Below are 17,993 nucleotides of genomic sequence, written 5' to 3' on the forward strand. Positions count from 1 at the left end.
CACATGTTCAAGGCCAGCCTGAGCTATATAGCAAGACTCTGTTTCAAAAACACAAAACAGGTGTTGCCGCTCCTGGTCCTGTATTCTGGTCCCCACTTTTACAAACCCTATCACCAAGGGCAGGCTCTCTGTCTTTTAGGTTCCACAGTTATGTAGGAAGGTGCTATGAAAATGACCACAGCCTGAGAGACGCAGGGATAAAGAAATTCTGTGCTCTCCGCCTCACAGGGATGGTTGCATATGTATGACCTCATTGCACTCACAAGATGAACACAAAAAATGATCAGAGTTCAAGTCTAGCTCGGGTTTCATAGTAAGTTCAGGGCTCTGTACTACATCATGATATCGTCTCTTAACCGAACCAATCAAAACCAAATCAACCTGACCAGACCAAACCAGACATCTCCGTGTTAGCAAATGCAATTTGTTGGCTGAACCAAAAACTTTGTGTTTCCACACAGCTGTCACACAGTGCACATGCAAGTATGGAGGGACATGCTACCTATCCACCTGACAATGCTACCACACCCAAAATGGCAGCCAGGCCTGCACACCCTGTGTCTGGATGAGATCTCGTGAGCGGTGCATGGCCCCTCCCAACGGGGCTCTTCTGCAGAGAGAGGCCTACCTTCTCCTTCCCCCAGGCCATGGCAGAGAATCATTGTGAGAGTTGCCCAGATCCAGTTCCCAAGTCGCCACCAGGTGGAAGGGAACTGTCCTCCTCCATAACCCTTTGTCACTTGAGGGAAAAAGCAAAAGTCACCTGTGGACAGGGAGACCTGTGTTCTCCCTAAGGCAGTCAGCATCACCCTAGACAGAGACAGGCTGCTGTCCAATGAGATGATGTTCTCTGTAGACCTGGTATGTGCTCAATTGACAGCAAATAACCCTTTGTCCCTACTCCCAAGGTCTCCTTCCAGGAGCTGTTTCCTGCTGTATTTGGGGTTCCTGCAAGACCTGACCTACCTTCTTCCCCAAATGTTTACAAGAGAAACTGAAAAGGATAGGGCAGTTCCAGGGTATCCAGGAAGTCCACGGCCTACTCATGGGACTGCATCCCTGGTGGAAATACTCTGCTGGGGATGAGAGAAGGCTTAGGAACTTCAGAGGCCAAATGCAGAAAGTGTGAGCCAGGGAGGGCCTTGAGTGGCCTGTGATCTTTCTGTGAGCCAGATGTTCTGCTAAACCTGGAGTTCAAGGCCTCTGCTCCCTCATTCAAAAGAATCTTAGGGAGAGCAAAGAAGCCAACCCTGGTGGCAGGAAAGAGCCACAGTCCTTTCCACACTGTTGTCATGCCCATGTGCTTTAATGGGGGGGGGGGGGAACCCCTCACAACCATCTGAGGAGGGGCAGCACTCTCATTTCATGGATGAAAAATCTGAAGTGCCAGGAAGTCAGGAGACTCACCTCGAAACTCAGGGATAGGAAGAAAGGATGCAGAATCCCCATTTTTCATCAAGGAATGTGTTGGAAGGATTGGATACAAGGGCAGAAGCCTGCTTGGCACAACCGAGGAATGGCCCAGCTTGGAAGCCATGCCGCTCTGCAGGGTGTGGGACTCGGCAGTGAAAGGGTAAAGTGATGCCTGAGGCACCTTGTGGGGAGGCCGCAGTCCAGCAGCTGGTAGGGAGCTCACAGTGTGAGGGTCAGTGTAAACTGCTTCATGGGGCCTGTGATGGCTAGTTTCATGTCAACTCAAAACAAGGTAGAGTAACTGGAAAAGAAGGAGTCTCAATTGAGAAAATGTCTTCATAAGATCAGGCTATAGGCAGACCTATAAGGCATTTTCTTAATTAGTGATTGAAGCAGGAGGGCCAAGCCCATTGTGGGTGGCAGCATCCCTGGCCTGGTGGTCCTGGTTCTAGCAGAAAGCAAGCTGAGCAAGCCATGGGAAGCAAGCCAGTAAGTAGCGCCCCTCTGTAGCTGCTGCCTCCAAGTTCCTACCGTGTTTGAGTTCCTGTCCTGACTTCCTTTGACGATGAACAGTGCTTTGGAAGTGTGAGCCAAAGAAACCCTTTCCTCCCCAACTTACTTTCTGGTCACGGTGTTACACTGCAGCAATTAAAATCCTAACCAAGACAGTCTCCCCACTCCCCTTCCAGGCTCCCTTTCCAACACCCCAGGTTACTTCCAGGGAAAAGTTGGCTTTCTACTGCTCCTCTAATGCTTGCTGAGAGAAGGGGCACAGGTGCCAGGGAGTGGGGGTGGAGTCTCATGTGGCAGGGATGAAAAACAAAATAAGACTGAGCTTGCCAGCTCGCATCTCATGCATTGCTTCAATTTATGCTCACACTCGGTTAGTGTACACACACACACACACACACACACACACACACATATATACATACACACAGGCACACACACACATGCTCACACCTTTTCTATTTTTGGCAAGTCCTACTGGCTCTCTACTTCTAATTGCAATAAAAAACCTCCCCTTTAAATTCATTATATAAAGCCAGGTGTGGTGGTGCACGCCTTTAATCCCAGCACTTGGGAGGCAGAGGCAAGCAGATTTCTGAGTTCAAGGCTAGCCTGGTCTACAAAGTGAGTTCCAGGACAGCCAGGGCTACACAGAGAAACCCTGTCTCGAAAAACCAAAAAAAAAATCATTATATAAGGAAAATAAATTGGCACAGAACAAGACAGAGCCCAGCAGAACACGAGTTTGTTGGTAAGAATAAGTTTATAAAGGTGCTGTGAAAAAAAAATGACTTTAGTCTAGAAGACACAGGGATAAAGGAAATCTGTGTTCCTGGTCCCACTCCAGGCCAAACTCACAGGGCCTGCACAAAAATGGAAGACAGCTCACACCGAGGCTTATTCGAATCCTGTAGCCCAGAGTCATGCAGTGCCCCATGAATGTACAGAGCAGCCGTGCATATTTTTAGAGTAACATATCCCAAGGAAACTAGGGAAGGGAGATAATCTTCCGGCCAGCTGCCCTGATTGGCAGGCAAAGTTCCTCACTCAGAATGATGTTTTCTTCTGTTCATGATCATCTGACAGCATCCCCAGGCTCAACGGGCCATCTGGCAGCCCAACAGTAAGAGGTACCCAACCCATCCTCAGGAAGGAGAAAAGAGAAACAGAAAACAGACTCCTCCTGAGAGATGTAAGACATACGCCATGGAGGCTTCACAAGGGTGAATGGCAGGTTCCAGCACAAGGATGTTAGGCAGCAGATCTCAGACACAAAAGCACTTGAGACCGAGGCACCCATATACCAGTCTCAAAAAAGCTAGCTGACATCAAAAACCCAGTTCCCGGGGAAAAAGAAAGCACCCAAGAATAGAGAGTACCCGGATAGGTAAGGACTCTCCAGACATGCCATCACAGGACATGGTAGACCAAACAGTCGCTATGACATCCACATAAACATCAAAAGGCATGTGCGTGGAGGCAGGGGAGTACAAGTCCCCACCGTGTCTCTTGAAGCACCTGTGGCAAGACTGCAGTGTTTTAAGGAAGCTTTGCCTATCCCACCCCCTCCAATCAGAAAGTTCATTATTGCCGGGCAGTGGTGACGCATGTCTTTGATCCCAGCACTTGGGAGGCAGAGGCAGGTGGATTTCTGAGTTTGAGGCCAGCCTGGTCTACAGAGTAAGTTCCAGGACAGCCAGGGCTACACAGAGAAACCCTTTCTCAAAACAAAAAACAAAACAAAAAAGAAAAAAGAAAGAAGGTTCATTATCCACACAAACCCCTGCTTACCCTCACCCATGCCCCTACCCCTCATCCACCTGGCCTTTATCACTTTCAGTCTGCATTCTGTCCACATGTCTTGTCAGAAGCACTCTGTCCTCAGACTTATTCAAATGCAGGCTCTGGGAAATATGTGTCTCTGTGACCAGAGACCCTGCCTTCTGGATCTCATCTTACACTCAGGCAAAATCACACAAGGTCGAGATCACTGGTGGCGGTGTAATGGAAGCGGTGAAGGACTGTAAGTGACCTACGCTTCCATTAATTAAGTAAAGAACTTACATTTGGCTTTTGAAAGGTTCTCACTCATTAAAATGAACAAGGCAATCTTTCTCAGCACATTACCAGGATATCGGTATTCGTATCGTTAATATTAATTTTATAGAGAATATTAATATCACATGGGAAAGTGAGTATCACAGGGTAGTTCCTTGAACAAGTCAGAATGCCCTGCCTCCCACAGAAGTGCTCACAGGAACCCAGAATGTGGCTGCATTACTTGGGGTGAGGCTGGGATTTAGATGTGACATATCCCCCACAGGGTCATGTGCACAAATGCAGGCTCCCAGATGGTGGCATTGTTTCTGGGAGGCTATAAAAGCTTCAGGAGGCTGGGTCTGACTGGATGAAGTGGACCCTGGGATGAGCCCCAGCCACTGCTTCCTAATCCTATAGGATATTAGAGGTTCTGAATTCGATTGAGCTGCTGTGAGCTGTGCCCTCCCACCCTGATGGAGCCAAGTACCCCACCCCCGTGCGCGCGCGCACTCTGATGGGGTCTCTATACATAGACCTGGCTAGCCTGGAACTCACTCTGTAGACCAGGCTAGACTTGAATTCACAGAGATCCATCTGCCTCTGCCTCCCAAGTGCTGGGTATAAGGCTGTGCCACCACACCCAGCCTAGCCCTTCATACCTTAAAGTGCTTCTGGTCATGGGTTTGTTACAACAGCCACTGGAGTAACTAAGACTGGCTGCAGTTACAGACACCTCAAGCTCTCAGAGGCTCCTTTTGGGCTTCCTACCTGAGACTCATCCATGCAGAGGACCAGGGGCAAGAGCTCAAGGCATGGTTGTATCATGACCTGCCTTGGTCCAGAAGTGACACGCGCCACCTCCTCTTTTACTCTACTGGCCAGACTAACCACATGACCAGCCCCAGTACAAAGGAGGCTGGGAAATCCGCATGGCTCTCAAGAGGCCTAGCAGTGAAAAACATCAGTTGCAAAGGTCCGCATCCAACGATTCAGGAGCCAAGAGCGTGGAAGAGTGGGAGCATGGCCTGTGCTCTTTCTGCTAGGTCTGTGCCCCTGCCCACACCAAGCCCTCTCTCCTCCTTGCTTGCTCAGACCATGTACATAGCCTTGGTGCTCAAGAGCTAAGCCACAGTGACATCTGGGACAATGCTGTGTTTCCCTATACTGGGACAGAACATTTCCTCTGGCCAATCCACCAGCGGATAATCTGCAGGGAAATAACTGGAGTTGGCTGGGCCTCGTGTCTCAGCAAGTCTGCTCGGTCTGCCAGCGCCAGTTTATTCATAAATGTCTAACGATGACGCGAGGCAGATGTTCTGGGCTGATTTTCCCCAGCAGACGATTGCAAGAGGGGAAACCAGATCTATTTTCTTAAGCAAGCATCAGATGAAGCTTGAACAAAACCAATAACTTTCATGACGTGCAGCTTTCGAAGCTTCCCATAGATGCTTGCAGAGTGCCATTGGGGGGGGGGGGCGGGGGGTAGTTGGCAGTTGCTTACTGTCGAGAAAGAAATATTACTGCTGCCTATCGGTGCACTTTCCCTCCTCCGCAGCCTTCGCCAGCAGCAGCAGCAGCCTCTTTCCCTTGTAATTTAAAATTCTAGATAAAAAAAAAAAAAAAAGCCCCAGACCCTGACTCTGCCCAGCAAATCACAGAAACAAGACCCCTCTCCAGTGCAGGGCTTGAGCCCAGAGTCACGTGCGGGGAAGATATTCTGCCACTCGCCACATCCCCGGCCCACAAGCACTGCAGCTCTTTACAGCTGGTCGTCCTCTTCTAACAAAAGCAGCATCGCTATGGAGAAGCGTGCAAGAAGAAGCTGGTTATCCAGGGGGATTACGCTGGGAGCGGATCGCTCAGGCTCTCAGTGGGCCCTGGGCTATATGTCCCCAGCTCACAGGAACAGGCAAGGGAGTTTTAGAACTCCCATCCCTCAGACCCCAGTGGCTTAGTCACAGAGGCAGCAGAGCTCTGGGCTTCCTTGGAGCCAATGCTTCCTCCCCAGGAGCCCAGACAGGTGAGTCTGGCCCTTTTCCAGGACAGACAGACAGAGGTGTAGCCAATAACAGCTTGGGTCTGTCCAGTGTGGGGCTGTGCCAAGCAGACTGTGACATCTAAGAACTTGACAACTGTGTGTGTGTGTGTGTGTGTGTGTGTGTGTGTGTACGCGCGTGCATGCACGTACACAGGGAACACACAGGGCTGTCAGCTACAGTGTTTAGACTGATGACAGAAGCTGTCTCTTTACAATCTGAAGCATTTTGAGGGACAGCTGTCTAATGACATAGCTAATAAATACACTGGGTCCTGAGAGACACCAGCAGAAGGCAAGTCAGGCTTCTGGGAACCCTTATCTGCTAGATTACCCAGAATGGGCTGGGGACCAAACCAGGATGTCCCCAGACAAGGCCCAGTCTTGGGAGCCTAAGTCACAGTTCCTAAGCAGGACGATAGGACAAAGGAGGACAGTCATGGGGTAGCACCTAGGCTCCACAGGCCAAAGGCTAGTCACAGGACTCTGGATAGATGGTGCCTCAAGGAGGCCTTAGTAGAGCTGTTGTCTTCCTGTTTGTCACGTACAACTGGTAACCTTGTTCCTGGAAACTTTTAGAACCAGGGTACACAGCTCCCAGCAGCCAGAGCAGGGATGCTGAAGCCCCTTGCAACCGATGTGGCTAAGCTCCCAGCAGCTGGGTTCCGAGATCATTTACCTTGTTTTTGTATCCAATAATAATAACAATAATAATAATAATAATTTACTGAGCACCTACTATGTGCAGGCAGTGTAAGAGCACTGAGGACTTGGGGATGAATAAGGCAGGAAGCTTACATCCCAGCCTAGCAGACAGATAATAAATGACACATAAAAAAGGGTACCCTGAGTGGCACAGGTACTGTCGAGGGGTGGCAGGGTGAGTGTGGCTGACCGGGGCCAGGTTTTCTCCTGTGAGGGATCATCCCAGCTGGAACCAAATGAAGATAAAAACCAAGGGGAAAGACACTGCCCATCCTAAGTTCCTGGGGTAGAAATGAGCTCAGCGTGCCGGCAGGGGCAGCAGCAGGAGGAGGAAATGGAAAGGCAAGAAGGGTGGTGAGGTCACTCAGGCCCCGAAAGAACTGTGCGGTGGGGTGCTCACGCTCTGGGGAAACAAGGAGTGGGTGAGGCAAGAAAGCCAGGAGAGCCCAGATCTGTCTGCATTCTGGTTGCATTTTTACTCATGCTCATCATTGAGCCATCTTGTTGGCCCTTCATTGCATTCTAACAACTCTATCTGGAGGCTGATTGGTGGAGACAGACCCTGCTCAGGCAGCTTTAACATGAGAGGACTGACAGGGGAGATGAGAATCTTCTCTTCTTCAACTCGGGGGCTGCACAGACAGAGAACCACCTCAGGCCAAGGTAGTCTCCCTCTGGTCATCTTGGCTTCCAAATTTCTCTCCTCAGCCCCCCAGAACACAAACTTCCTCACTTCCCCAGCCTCTACCTGTACCCACCCAGTGGACCAGTCCTCCAGCTTCACAGAAGAGAGAAGCCATATCTAGTGGCCAATCAGCCTGGCTGGAAGGACATGGCTCCCCAGGAAACAAAGCCGACAGCGGGAGCGAATGCAGGCTGTAGGCAGCAAGCTCTGCAAAGAGAACCAGGCTGGGAGACCCCTCCAAAGTGTCACTCCTCAGGCCTTCCCAGAGTTCCCTCTGGCAACTGTTGACTCTCTCCATCCCCTCTCTATCATCATCCCCACCCCCAACAGAGGAAGCACGGGCTTGGAACTTAGAGTGGGAAGCATCTCACATGGAGCACCGTGCACCCTGGAGACAGTCAAATCCAAAGGGAGAGGCAGGTCTAGGGGGCAGGACGGCGGCTCTAGAGACCTTGAAACCTGGAATCAGGAGCCGAAAGGCACACTGCTGGCACAGCGGAGCTGCCCGCGGTGGCGTTCCGTGTACTTGGCAGCAGAAGACGGAAGCAGAGCCTAAAGAGAGGCTGGAGGGGGCCCAGCTTGGCTTCTCTTGAAGCTCGGGGCCTCCTCTCTCGGACAGGCAGCTTCTGTGCTGCCTCTCCTTATGCTGGTTCCTGGCCAACCCACATTGCTGCCAGAGGCCCCAAGAAGAGCCAGGGCTGTTAGGCGCAGCCCGACTGGCCTCAGTCTGTTGAATTACAAAAGGGTCCAGTGAGGGGTGTGGAGGGGCTGAAAGCCAATATCTGGGTGGGTGTTGTGAGGCTCTCAGTCTGCCAGGCCAGAAGGAAAGATGGAGTGAAAGGGGTAGCCAGAGTGTCCTGACGTGCCCGTGGTGCAGGCTAGACCCTTGTAAGGACTATGAGGAAGAATGTTTCACCAGGCTTTCTCTTCCTCGTGTGCTCGTGTGTTTTCCTCTGTGTTAGCATTTCCACATTCCTCTACATTGCATGGAATTAGGGCCCAGGGAACGACTTCAGTGGAACTCGATCATGCTGTAAAAGGTCTCTCGGCAAATAAGGTCTCATCCTGCGGTGCTGGGTCATCAATTTGGTGACACGGTTCAGCTCATTGCTTGAGTTAGCTCCGCTAAGCCTCAGCTTCTCCAGCTGTGCAATGGGCATAAAGACAGTTTCTCCCTTGGGATCGTTCTAGTGTCTGGGGAACTGCTAAGCACCCAGCCTGGCATTGCGGTTGCTCATTTGGAATCCTATGTGGCCAGCACAGGAATGTCCCTCTCTCTACACCTTCATCCTCAGGACCTGTTGCGATGACAAGACCAGGATGTGACAGCTATGCTGTCGTGAAGGTTGCAGGCTCTGAGATGGGAGACTTGAGGTACGGTGAACTACAGCGGCAGGGAGATGAAAGAACAGCAGAGAGATCAGAGACACACGGCAGCTACATTAGGTCCCCACCCTCCATCACTGGGTCTGAAGATGAAGAAGGGAAGTAAGAATCCAAAGATCGTGGCAATTTTCGAAAAAGCTGAAAGCAGCTTCAACACAGGGCCAGCAAGAAAATGGAGACACAGGTCCTACATCTCTAAGGAACTGAATTCTGAATATCAGCAGTAAGCTGGAGGCTTGTCTCCTAGACCCTTCAAAAAAATATCAGTCTGCAACAGCCAGACGTTAGCTACCCAAGATATGCTGTGCAATCGTGAGTTAGTGTTGGAGATGATAAGCTTGTGGTTACTTGTTAAGGCAGAAAAGGAGGCAGGCTAATACACCATGAAGTACCCATCAAGGGGGTGTGGACTGATGGGCCACGCCCTCCAGTTAGAAGCCTGGTTGACATTAGTGCCCCCTAGAGGCAGGAAGCCTCTCTGTAACCACAGAGAGCACTTCCCCCTACCCCCAGAACACACCCAGGAACAACTGGGATCCACACATCTGCCCTTGGAGCTGCCATGGTATCTTTAGGCAAAGAGAAAAGCTAAAGAGGGTTTGCCTGGTTAGTGGGATACCTGAGTGACCCTGGGAGGTAAGGTAGCCCCAGATCCCATCCGACACATCCTCTAGTACTCTCAAGACCCTGACTGCACAGGCTAAGTAATGCTCCCTGTGCCCAGAGGCTCCACCTTAACCCCTATAGTCCTAGCAGTTCCTTATAGCACACAGCAAAGAGGCTTTGTAGATAAAGACTGAGGTAAAGCCCACCAGTTAGGGATTATCCCAGATCATCCAGGCTGGACAGTGACATCACAAGGGTCTTCTAAGAGAGAAGCAGAGGGATCAGAGGGAGGAAGAGAAAGAGGAGGAGGATGGGAAATCAGATGAGATCGGCTCCCACAGGCTAGTGCATGTGAGTGAACACTTACACCCAGCTGTTGGCATTATTTGGGGAGACTGTGAGAACTTTAGGAGGTGGGGCCCTACCGGAGGAGGTGGGTTGCTCGAAACCGCCCTGGGTTATAGCCCTGCCCCATTCCATCCTGAGTTCCATCTCTGCTTCCTAGTCAGCCACTAAGCTGTGAGCAGGCTACACAGGCTCCTGCCTCTGCAGACATCTCTATAGCTTCCTGCCATGGGACTGTGAGCTAGGAGAAATCTAGGGGGTTGCTTCTGTCAGATGCTCTGTCCTCAAAACAGTGGAGCAAGGGAGGGATGGCTGATTAAGAGGAAGAAACGGTGACATCATAGATCCTCAAAGGGGGCAGGTTGGGTTTTCAGGATGGTGGGAGACCTGAGGGTTAGAAGATCTGTGCTGTTTTATGTCATTGACTTTGCAGTAATTTGGGGACCTTGCTGTCTCCATGGTCCCTGAGCCAGAGCACAACTACAGCCTCCTGGTGGCCTCCCTGTCTTCCTCTTAGTGGCCCTTAAGCTGTTGAAACATCTAGAGAGGTGGATTGGATCATGTCATCTCCCTGTTGGGCCTCTGAGAACTTCTATCACAGAGCAACCAGACAAGGTCCCTGCTATGGCCCGAGGGACAAGGTGACACAACTCAACACTCACTGCACATCTTAAAAAGAGCAGGGATCACCAAGTGTAGTGGGACATGTTGTGGTCCATGCACCCAAGAGGTAAAGACGGAAGGTTACCATGGTAATTTCCAGGCCCACCTGAGCTACATACTTCACAAAAAGCTGCATTGCTCAGCTGGTAAGGTCACTTGCTTGCCAACCCCCACCACCTGAGTCCAATCCCAAGACCCACAGTGAAAGAAGAGAAATACTCCAGAACCCTGTCCTCTGACCACCACGCGGACACTACACAACTGGCAAGGTACTGTGGCCCACACAACACACACACATGCACGCACATGCTCACACACATAGACATACAGACATATATACAAACACACACACATAGACATATAGTCACACGCACAAACACACACACATGCAAACACACATAGTCATATAGACACACACATATAGACACACACATATAGACACACACAAACATACAGACACACAGAGAGACACAGCTATACAAAGAGGTACAAAAACATACAGATGCACACAGATACACAGAGAGATATAAATAAGTACATTAATTTTAAAAATTAAATTACAAAACCATTAAAAGCAACAACAAAGAACAGTGGCCAGGAGCTGGGGTACGGGTGTCTGTATTGTTAACACAAAGGTCCCTAAAGTGTGGCCAGTGCAGACAAATCAGGGCACAGCTGCCTTATATGGGGGGAGGGGTCCATCCCTTTCCTATTATCCCAGGTTGCTTTCTTTTTTCTTTTTTTTTCAGATATTTTCTTCATTTATAATTCAAATGCTATCTTGAAAGCCCCCTATACTCTCCCCCTGCCCTGCTCCCCAACCCACCCACTCCCACTTCCTGGCCCTGGCGTTCCCCTGTACTGGGGCATATGAACTTCACAAGATCAAGGGCCTCTCTTCCCACTGATGACCGACTAGACCATCCTCTGCTACATATGCAGCTAGAGACACAGTTTTGAAGAGTACTGGTTAGTTCATATTGTTGTTCCTCCTATAGGGTTGCAGACCCCTTTAGCTCCTTGGTTACTTTCTCTAGCTCCTTCATTAGGGGCCCTCCCAGATTGTTTTCTATTGTGATAAAAATTCTGATCACAGCAACTTGGAGAAGAAAGAGTTTATTTCACCTATGGCTTATGAGTCCAGCATTGAGGGACCTCAGGGCAGGAATGCAAGACAGGAACTCGAGGCAGGAACTGAAGTAGAGGCCATGGTGGAATGCTGCTTCCTGTGGCTTGCTCAGACTGCATTCCTAAACCACTCTCAGTAGACTGTGCCCTTGCACCACAATCATGATTTGCCCACAGGTCAATCAGATGGCTGATTTCTAAACTGATGTTCCCTCTTCTCAGATGACTCTAGTTTGTACCAAGATGGAAAAATTAAGTCAACCAACCAGCACAGCTGTCCCTGTCCCTCCCCGGCCTTGGACACCACGCTCTGGCTTCCTGAAGTGCCGCACAGTCCAGACTCAGCCATTGATTCTGCTGTCCCTGTTGCCCAGATCCCTTTGGGGCTCATTCTCTGAAAGAGAACTTCCTGATTTTTCAGTACAAGATAACACTGCCCGCCTCCTTCCCCTTTCTCGGCAGTATGTCACTGCAGCCCCCATACCTGATAGAAATCAAGACTTTGTGGGTGCCCATCATTTGTCTCCCCACTGGACACTTAGCTCATGGAGTTTGGGATAGTTGGCCTTTTCTCCAGTCTCCAGTGTAAATCGTGGAGCTTGGAGCACAGCCCTGCCCACCTACCTTTGATGAATAATCAAACAAATATATGGTTGTCATGCCCACTCTAGCCCCGCCCCCAATGGGTTTACAAAGAAGCAAATTCAGAGGTGAGGGGTCCAGTGTGTGCAACTATGTGTGCACACATTCATACATGAGTATATACATACATGTGACCTCACAGAAACACTTGCACGCATGTCCATGCACAATGGACCAAAAGTGTCCACTACCAACCAGGATGGCTTCAGAAAACAGGAAGTGGTTCTGCATCAAGAATGAAAGAGAAAAAAGCAGGTAGTGATGGCACATACCTTTAATCCCAGCACTAGAGGGGCAGAGGCAGGCAGATCTCTGAGTTCGAGGGAGAGAGAGAGAGAGAGACAGGGGACTCCTTGGAAAGCCCAGGTGGCAGGGGTGGAGTTGGCCAGATGACAGACATGCCACAGAACCTATACTATGTGATGAAACCTCCCACAGATCTTCAGTAAGTCAGTAAAGACCTCAGATGTTCCTCAAAGGGATTTATCACTATGGAAACATCAGAAGGGACAACATCCTGTCTTGAAGCTAGCCCCATCCTGAGGAGTTTTCCAGGAGAACCAAGACCCCAGGAGAGGTTGACTACAGCTCACCGGTCATCCTCAGGGACAGGACAAGAGCACCCAGGCTCCCAAGGCTCCAATTCCCTGATGATGCTACAGAAGGTCCACGGCAAACTAGAATGTTCTCCTGACCTTGAAGAGCAGTAACCCAGAGCCACTGACCACCTCAAGCCTTTCTCATCCTAAGAAACCCATGGCCCTCTGGGAAGCAAACTTCTGGCTCTCCAGAGCTAAATTTCTACCAGAACCCACAAGACCCTGTCACTTGCCTGGTAGTGAGTCTCTGTGAATTCCTTCAGCTCAGTAACACCCAGCACTAGGAGAAGCAGCCAAACACCTTGCCTGTCTGCTGCTGAGATCCCTGGATGGAAGCCTGCATCGTGGGTAACCAAATGTCCTACTAGGCTGTGGACAGGGGTGGAGAGATGTCATACCAAGCTCCCATAAGGCTCTGACGAAAAGCCTATCTGCAGCCTGGCCACCCAAGGCTGCCTCAGACAGTGTCTGGACTGCATCCGATGGGAAGGGCGCCCACCATCAACCTTGAGGCTATGGCCCTGTTGGGAGAGCTTTGTTGGGGCCTTGGGACTCACTAGGTTGTCTCTCTCTCTCTCTCTCTCTCTCTCTCTCTCTCTCTCTCTCTCTCTCTCTCTCTCTCTCTCTCTCTCTCTTCTTAGAGACCCCAGGGAAATGATGAACAGCTCCTGCATGACCCCATGGCCATGTGACAAGGTTGTCTGGTTACCTAGGACTCTGGGGGCTGAGAACCTAGGAACTGCCTTCACTAGGATAAAAGGAGGAAAGTCCTTTTTAACACAAAGCTCAGACACACGGCATGTCTGTCCCAGCTCAGCAGCCAAGAGGACAATTCCCATTCTTCAAGGACAGAAGGTGACCAAAGACAAAGGAAAGTGTCATGCAGAAAGATGGACAGCATGAGACCTCAGCTTTAGGAGGGGTAGGGACTGCAGAGAGGAGACAACAGTGGTCCATCCAGGAAGGGCCATACTGCCCAGCTTAGATTCTGTGGCCCCCGTGACACAGTGCCCTGGGGTCTTCCTGTGGACTCCTTGGCTTTGAGGAGCAATCTCCTAACTTCTTAAATTTACACTGAGCCCATTCTTTGGCCCCAAGTCTCCAGCTCACCTTTTCTTTAGGGTGCTGGAATCTGCTGTGATGCTGGCCCTCTTAGACCTTGGCAGCAATGAAATGTCTGTCTAGAAGGATCCTGTGCCCCCATCAGAGTGTGATGCCTGACTGGCTGGACCTTTACAGGAGAAAAGCTTCTAACTCATCAAAGTCACTGTAATTTGGGTGCTTGGCTCATCAGCCAAACTTAGATTAGAACTAGCCAGCTGACCAAGACTTGAAGTCCTGATTCACTGCCTCCGGCACCAGCCTCATATAATGCTCTAAACAGAACGTTCTGGGTCCTGTTCTGTCTCTGCTTATGAAACTCCACGAGTCCTGTCAGCTGAGCCAATCCCAAACTGCACCCCAGAGTGAAGGTGTCCCAGCCAGCCTAGCTCTGGCCTCATCTCAGGCTCCCTCACAGTCCCTAGAACTACTCCAAACTGCTTTCCAAGGTCACCGCCTCCTCCAGGCAGCCGCCCCCGTCTCCCAGGCTGAGTCAGACACCCCTCCTCTACCCTCCCACCTCCCCTTGAACATACCCTATTAATACCCTCTGAAGCACAAAGCTTGTGGTGGTCTGGTTGCAGTAAGCTCTGCAAGCCAGCACTCAGAAGGCAAGCAGGCTGAGATCTCAGTGTCCAGATTCGAATGCTGTGTGATCTTAGGCCAGTTACTCAGCCTTTCTGAGCTCCTGTGACCTCAGCTATGGGCCTGTGATGACCCTAATTAAACATTTCACAAGTACAAGGTCAACTGCTTGGTGTTCTGCTTCATGCTAAGCACACAAAACCCTGCAGAGTAGGGGCTGACCTAAAGTAATATATTATTTTTAAAGTCACGCAGCAGTGCTAACATAGGAAGGAGAAATGCCTGCCTGCGTCAAAGGGGAGACCCAGACCATCTGGGGCAGAAGGTCAGAGAAGGTCCCTTTGTGGGAGGGATTTTATGAAGAGATGAGTGGGGAGGCTGTGTTGTGCATGCAGAGGCCCTGAGGCAGAAAGAGCCTTCTCTGGGGATGGAAAGGATACTGAGAGTGATGGCTAAGGGCAGGCCACTGCATCAGCACACGGGGCATGTCCCTGGACACCCACCTAAGCAGCAGGACCATATGTCCAGAGCCCTCTGCCCTCTGAGTACATACTAACCTCTAGGAGAGGGTGCTAGAGAAGGGTCCTTAGGTGATTAGGATGTCCCCTTAAAGGGGTTCCTAGGACCTGCTCTCTCCCTTTTCCTCCTTGCTCCTAGCTTGTGGTTGATTTTGTTGAGCCATATGTTCCCACAAGGCACTGCCCTTATGAAGGGGCAAATGGCCCAAAACAATTGAATCTCCACAACAAAAACAAAACAGCCCTTTTCTTAATGGCCTCAATGGCCTCGGGTGTTTTGTTACAGGAAGCTGACTGACACCACGGAGAATACAAGCACATGAACCCCAACTGTCAGGCTAAGGTGCCCACACATGTGCTGAGGCCTGTCTGTTGTCCCAACAGCCACTCTCCAATCCTTCATGGTACTGGAGACACCTGGCCTCCCAGGCAGTACCCCTGGCCAATGGCTGGAGAGTGGACAGTGTAAATCTTCCATGCTCTCCCCATGGTCCAGCTTTATCTTTGCAGATGATGGTGTGCCCTCAAGAGGATGCCAAGGAATGGCTCAGAGGAAACCTGGGTCTCAGAGTGGTTGGCAGGAGCACAGCTGCCTATCAACCAGGTCTGCTTGCGGAGAAAGCTGCTCTGCTCTCTGAGCCTCCATGTTGCAGGGCTTCTGTCACAGCAGCATAAACTCACCCTGATTGAGCTTCAAAGGGCCTGAGACAGAACCCTGAGAATTTGGAGCAAGAAGTAAGAAGTAGCCCTTCTGTGCTATGGGAACAAAAAAGGACTGTCTACGAGGGGGTGGCATCGTACTTGGATGAGAGGCAGTCTACAACCTGAATAAACAGAGGCATGTCGATAGAAAAGTTACTACGTGGATATTAGGAGAAAAAGAATGACCCATGCCCACACACTTGGGGATCCCCTGGGATTGGTTGTTGCCAGAAGAGGGGAAAGCTCAAAACTCATCCATGATTCCACTGTGGAAGTGGGGCTAAGCCAAAGGAGGAGGGACTGTCTTTATTATGTATCGTGTCCTGGGGCTGCCCTTTCTTTAGGAAATGCATGCCTACTGTGCTGTGTAATCTGTCTTTCTAGAGGGGCTGTGCACTTCTGTGTGTGAACGGCTGTGTACCTAGGTATGCACACTTCCCTGCTCAGCACCTGTCCTCAGCACGCTGAACACATGTGACCAAAGGGGAAATTGAAGCCCACCTGAGGTGCAGAATCAGAGTCAGTAGAGAGTCCTCTCTCCTCACGCCAGATCTCTGTACCTGTACCGTGATCCCCATGCTCAGTCACCCCTGTGCAGTGTGCAAGCCCAAGGGTACTGGAGTTGGTCTCCACCCTCAGACATGATTATTCAGCATGCATAGACAGAACCAAGAGAGCGAAATTGAGTGCTGACCTTCAAGGAAAGTCCCCACTATCTTGTAGCAAATTGAAGCAAGTACAGTTTTGATGACTGAGAATATGAAACGCCTTTTTCCCTCTCGTTAGAAACTGGGACATCAATAGAACCCACGGAAAGGCCTAGGAGGACAAAATGCTGCCCTCCTTCAAGGTCCCACAGCCTTCTGGCATAATTGACCAAGGGTGTCTGCATGCTGGTAGTTAACAACAATTGGAGCAGAGTGCCTTTAGAGGTTAGAGATCAGTGTGCCACAATGCGGGGTCATTCGGAGCAGCACATGCCCGGGGTGGAACATTGGGGATGTGAGCATGGAGCATTAAGCCACTGCTGGAAGACGCACCAACAGGCACTCCCTCAGGAGGTCCCTGACTAAGCTGTACTCACGAGTGTGTGCCCTGGAACAGGCCATGTCCCTACAGACACTGGAGACACACACAAACACACTCAGAGCAGATGAGGTAGTAGTGGCAAACAAGCCCAAGTGTCCCAGACATCTGTCACCTGCAGAATAACTGCAGAGCCTGCTCTCTGAACTTATAGCAAAAACCTCTATGTCATGAAAAGAACAACGCCAGCCCTGAGGGCACAAACAGAATACAAGCTGCAAGCCAGGATGCAGGGGGCGAAGCAGTATGCACCCTACACCGAAGGCAGGGATTCAACGCCCACTCCAGAGGTGACTGAGCCAGCCCCATTGCCTCTCTAAGTAGTGGAGACTCAGTCCATAGAGTGAAGCCAACATGGAATGGCCTTCTAGGGTGCAGCTTTGTGCAGAGGCCTAAACACTGTTGCATGCTCTCCCAAGCACTGTTTGTGCTACTGTGGCCCGCAGTGTCCTTCCAGATAACCCGAGAATGACACAGGACTACAAAATCCACATGGCCTGAAAGGCACATTCTACATTTTGGAATAATGCTGTGTCCGGCTCAGCTCAGCCTGCCCTGTACTGGCCACATGGGTGGATTTACCTGTTCTTACAGGCAACATACAAATGAGTCTGAGAACTTACACCGTCTGTCTGAAACCGCGGAGTAGAAAAGGCCAGCGGCAAAATTTGAATTCAGAGCTCTCACCTGTGCACCCACATTCTTTCTAAGATGAAGTTCTGCTCTTCAGTGAACTGGTGGTCCTGAGATGACATCATAAACTGTCCCAGCTGTGGAACTTGTTGTGACCCCTTGTCACCAGGCTCCAGGGCTGGCAGAGATCCTGGAAGGGGAGGGGCTGGTCTCCTGTCACCTGCATGGAGACCACCGTGAGAAGGTAAGCGGCAGTCAGGGGTGGAGTGGGTGGACTTGAATGGACTTGCCCCCCGGCCAATGCTGTTAGCTAAGCAGGAGTGTACCTGGAGCCTCAACAGCTCCCTAGCAACAAGGCACTGAGAGTAAACAATAACAAAAACAAAAACAATCCAGGATGCTACAAGTGCAAACCCCTGAATAAGAGCATTCCCCCAAAACCTCAGTGGTAGATACTTGGAAATTAGCTAAGAGCCTGCATGGACTGCAGATGGCTGGGGAGAGTGACTATGGCAGCCTGGTGTAAAGTGATTCTACCTCTTGTTGACTTGTCACCTATTAAAAAGCTCCAAAGCACCGGTTCCTCGCCATAAAGCCTGAGTAAAGACAGC

The 17,993-nt window shown here is 50.6% G+C and overlaps 1 protein-coding gene across 4 annotated transcripts in view; it reads right to left on the reverse strand.

Annotated features, from left to right (window-relative positions):
• The window catches only part of Gsg1l (GSG1-like), a 204,346-nt gene that overhangs the window by 154,929 nt on the left and 31,424 nt on the right, over positions 1 to 17,993 (reverse strand). Inside the window, exon 2 of one of the 4 annotated variants that reach the window (XM_030242625.1) lies at positions 17,437 to 17,602. The exons of the other annotated variants lie outside the window; for them this stretch is intronic. The gene's annotated coding sequence lies outside the window, so the exon portion shown is untranslated. The remainder of the gene's footprint in view (positions 1 to 17,436; positions 17,603 to 17,993) is intronic. 4 annotated transcript variants of the gene reach the window in all.

Source organism: Mus musculus, chromosome 7 (assembly GCF_000001635.26).
Source record: "Mus musculus strain C57BL/6J chromosome 7, GRCm38.p6 C57BL/6J".
NCBI lineage: Eukaryota > Metazoa > Chordata > Mammalia > Rodentia > Muridae > Mus > Mus musculus.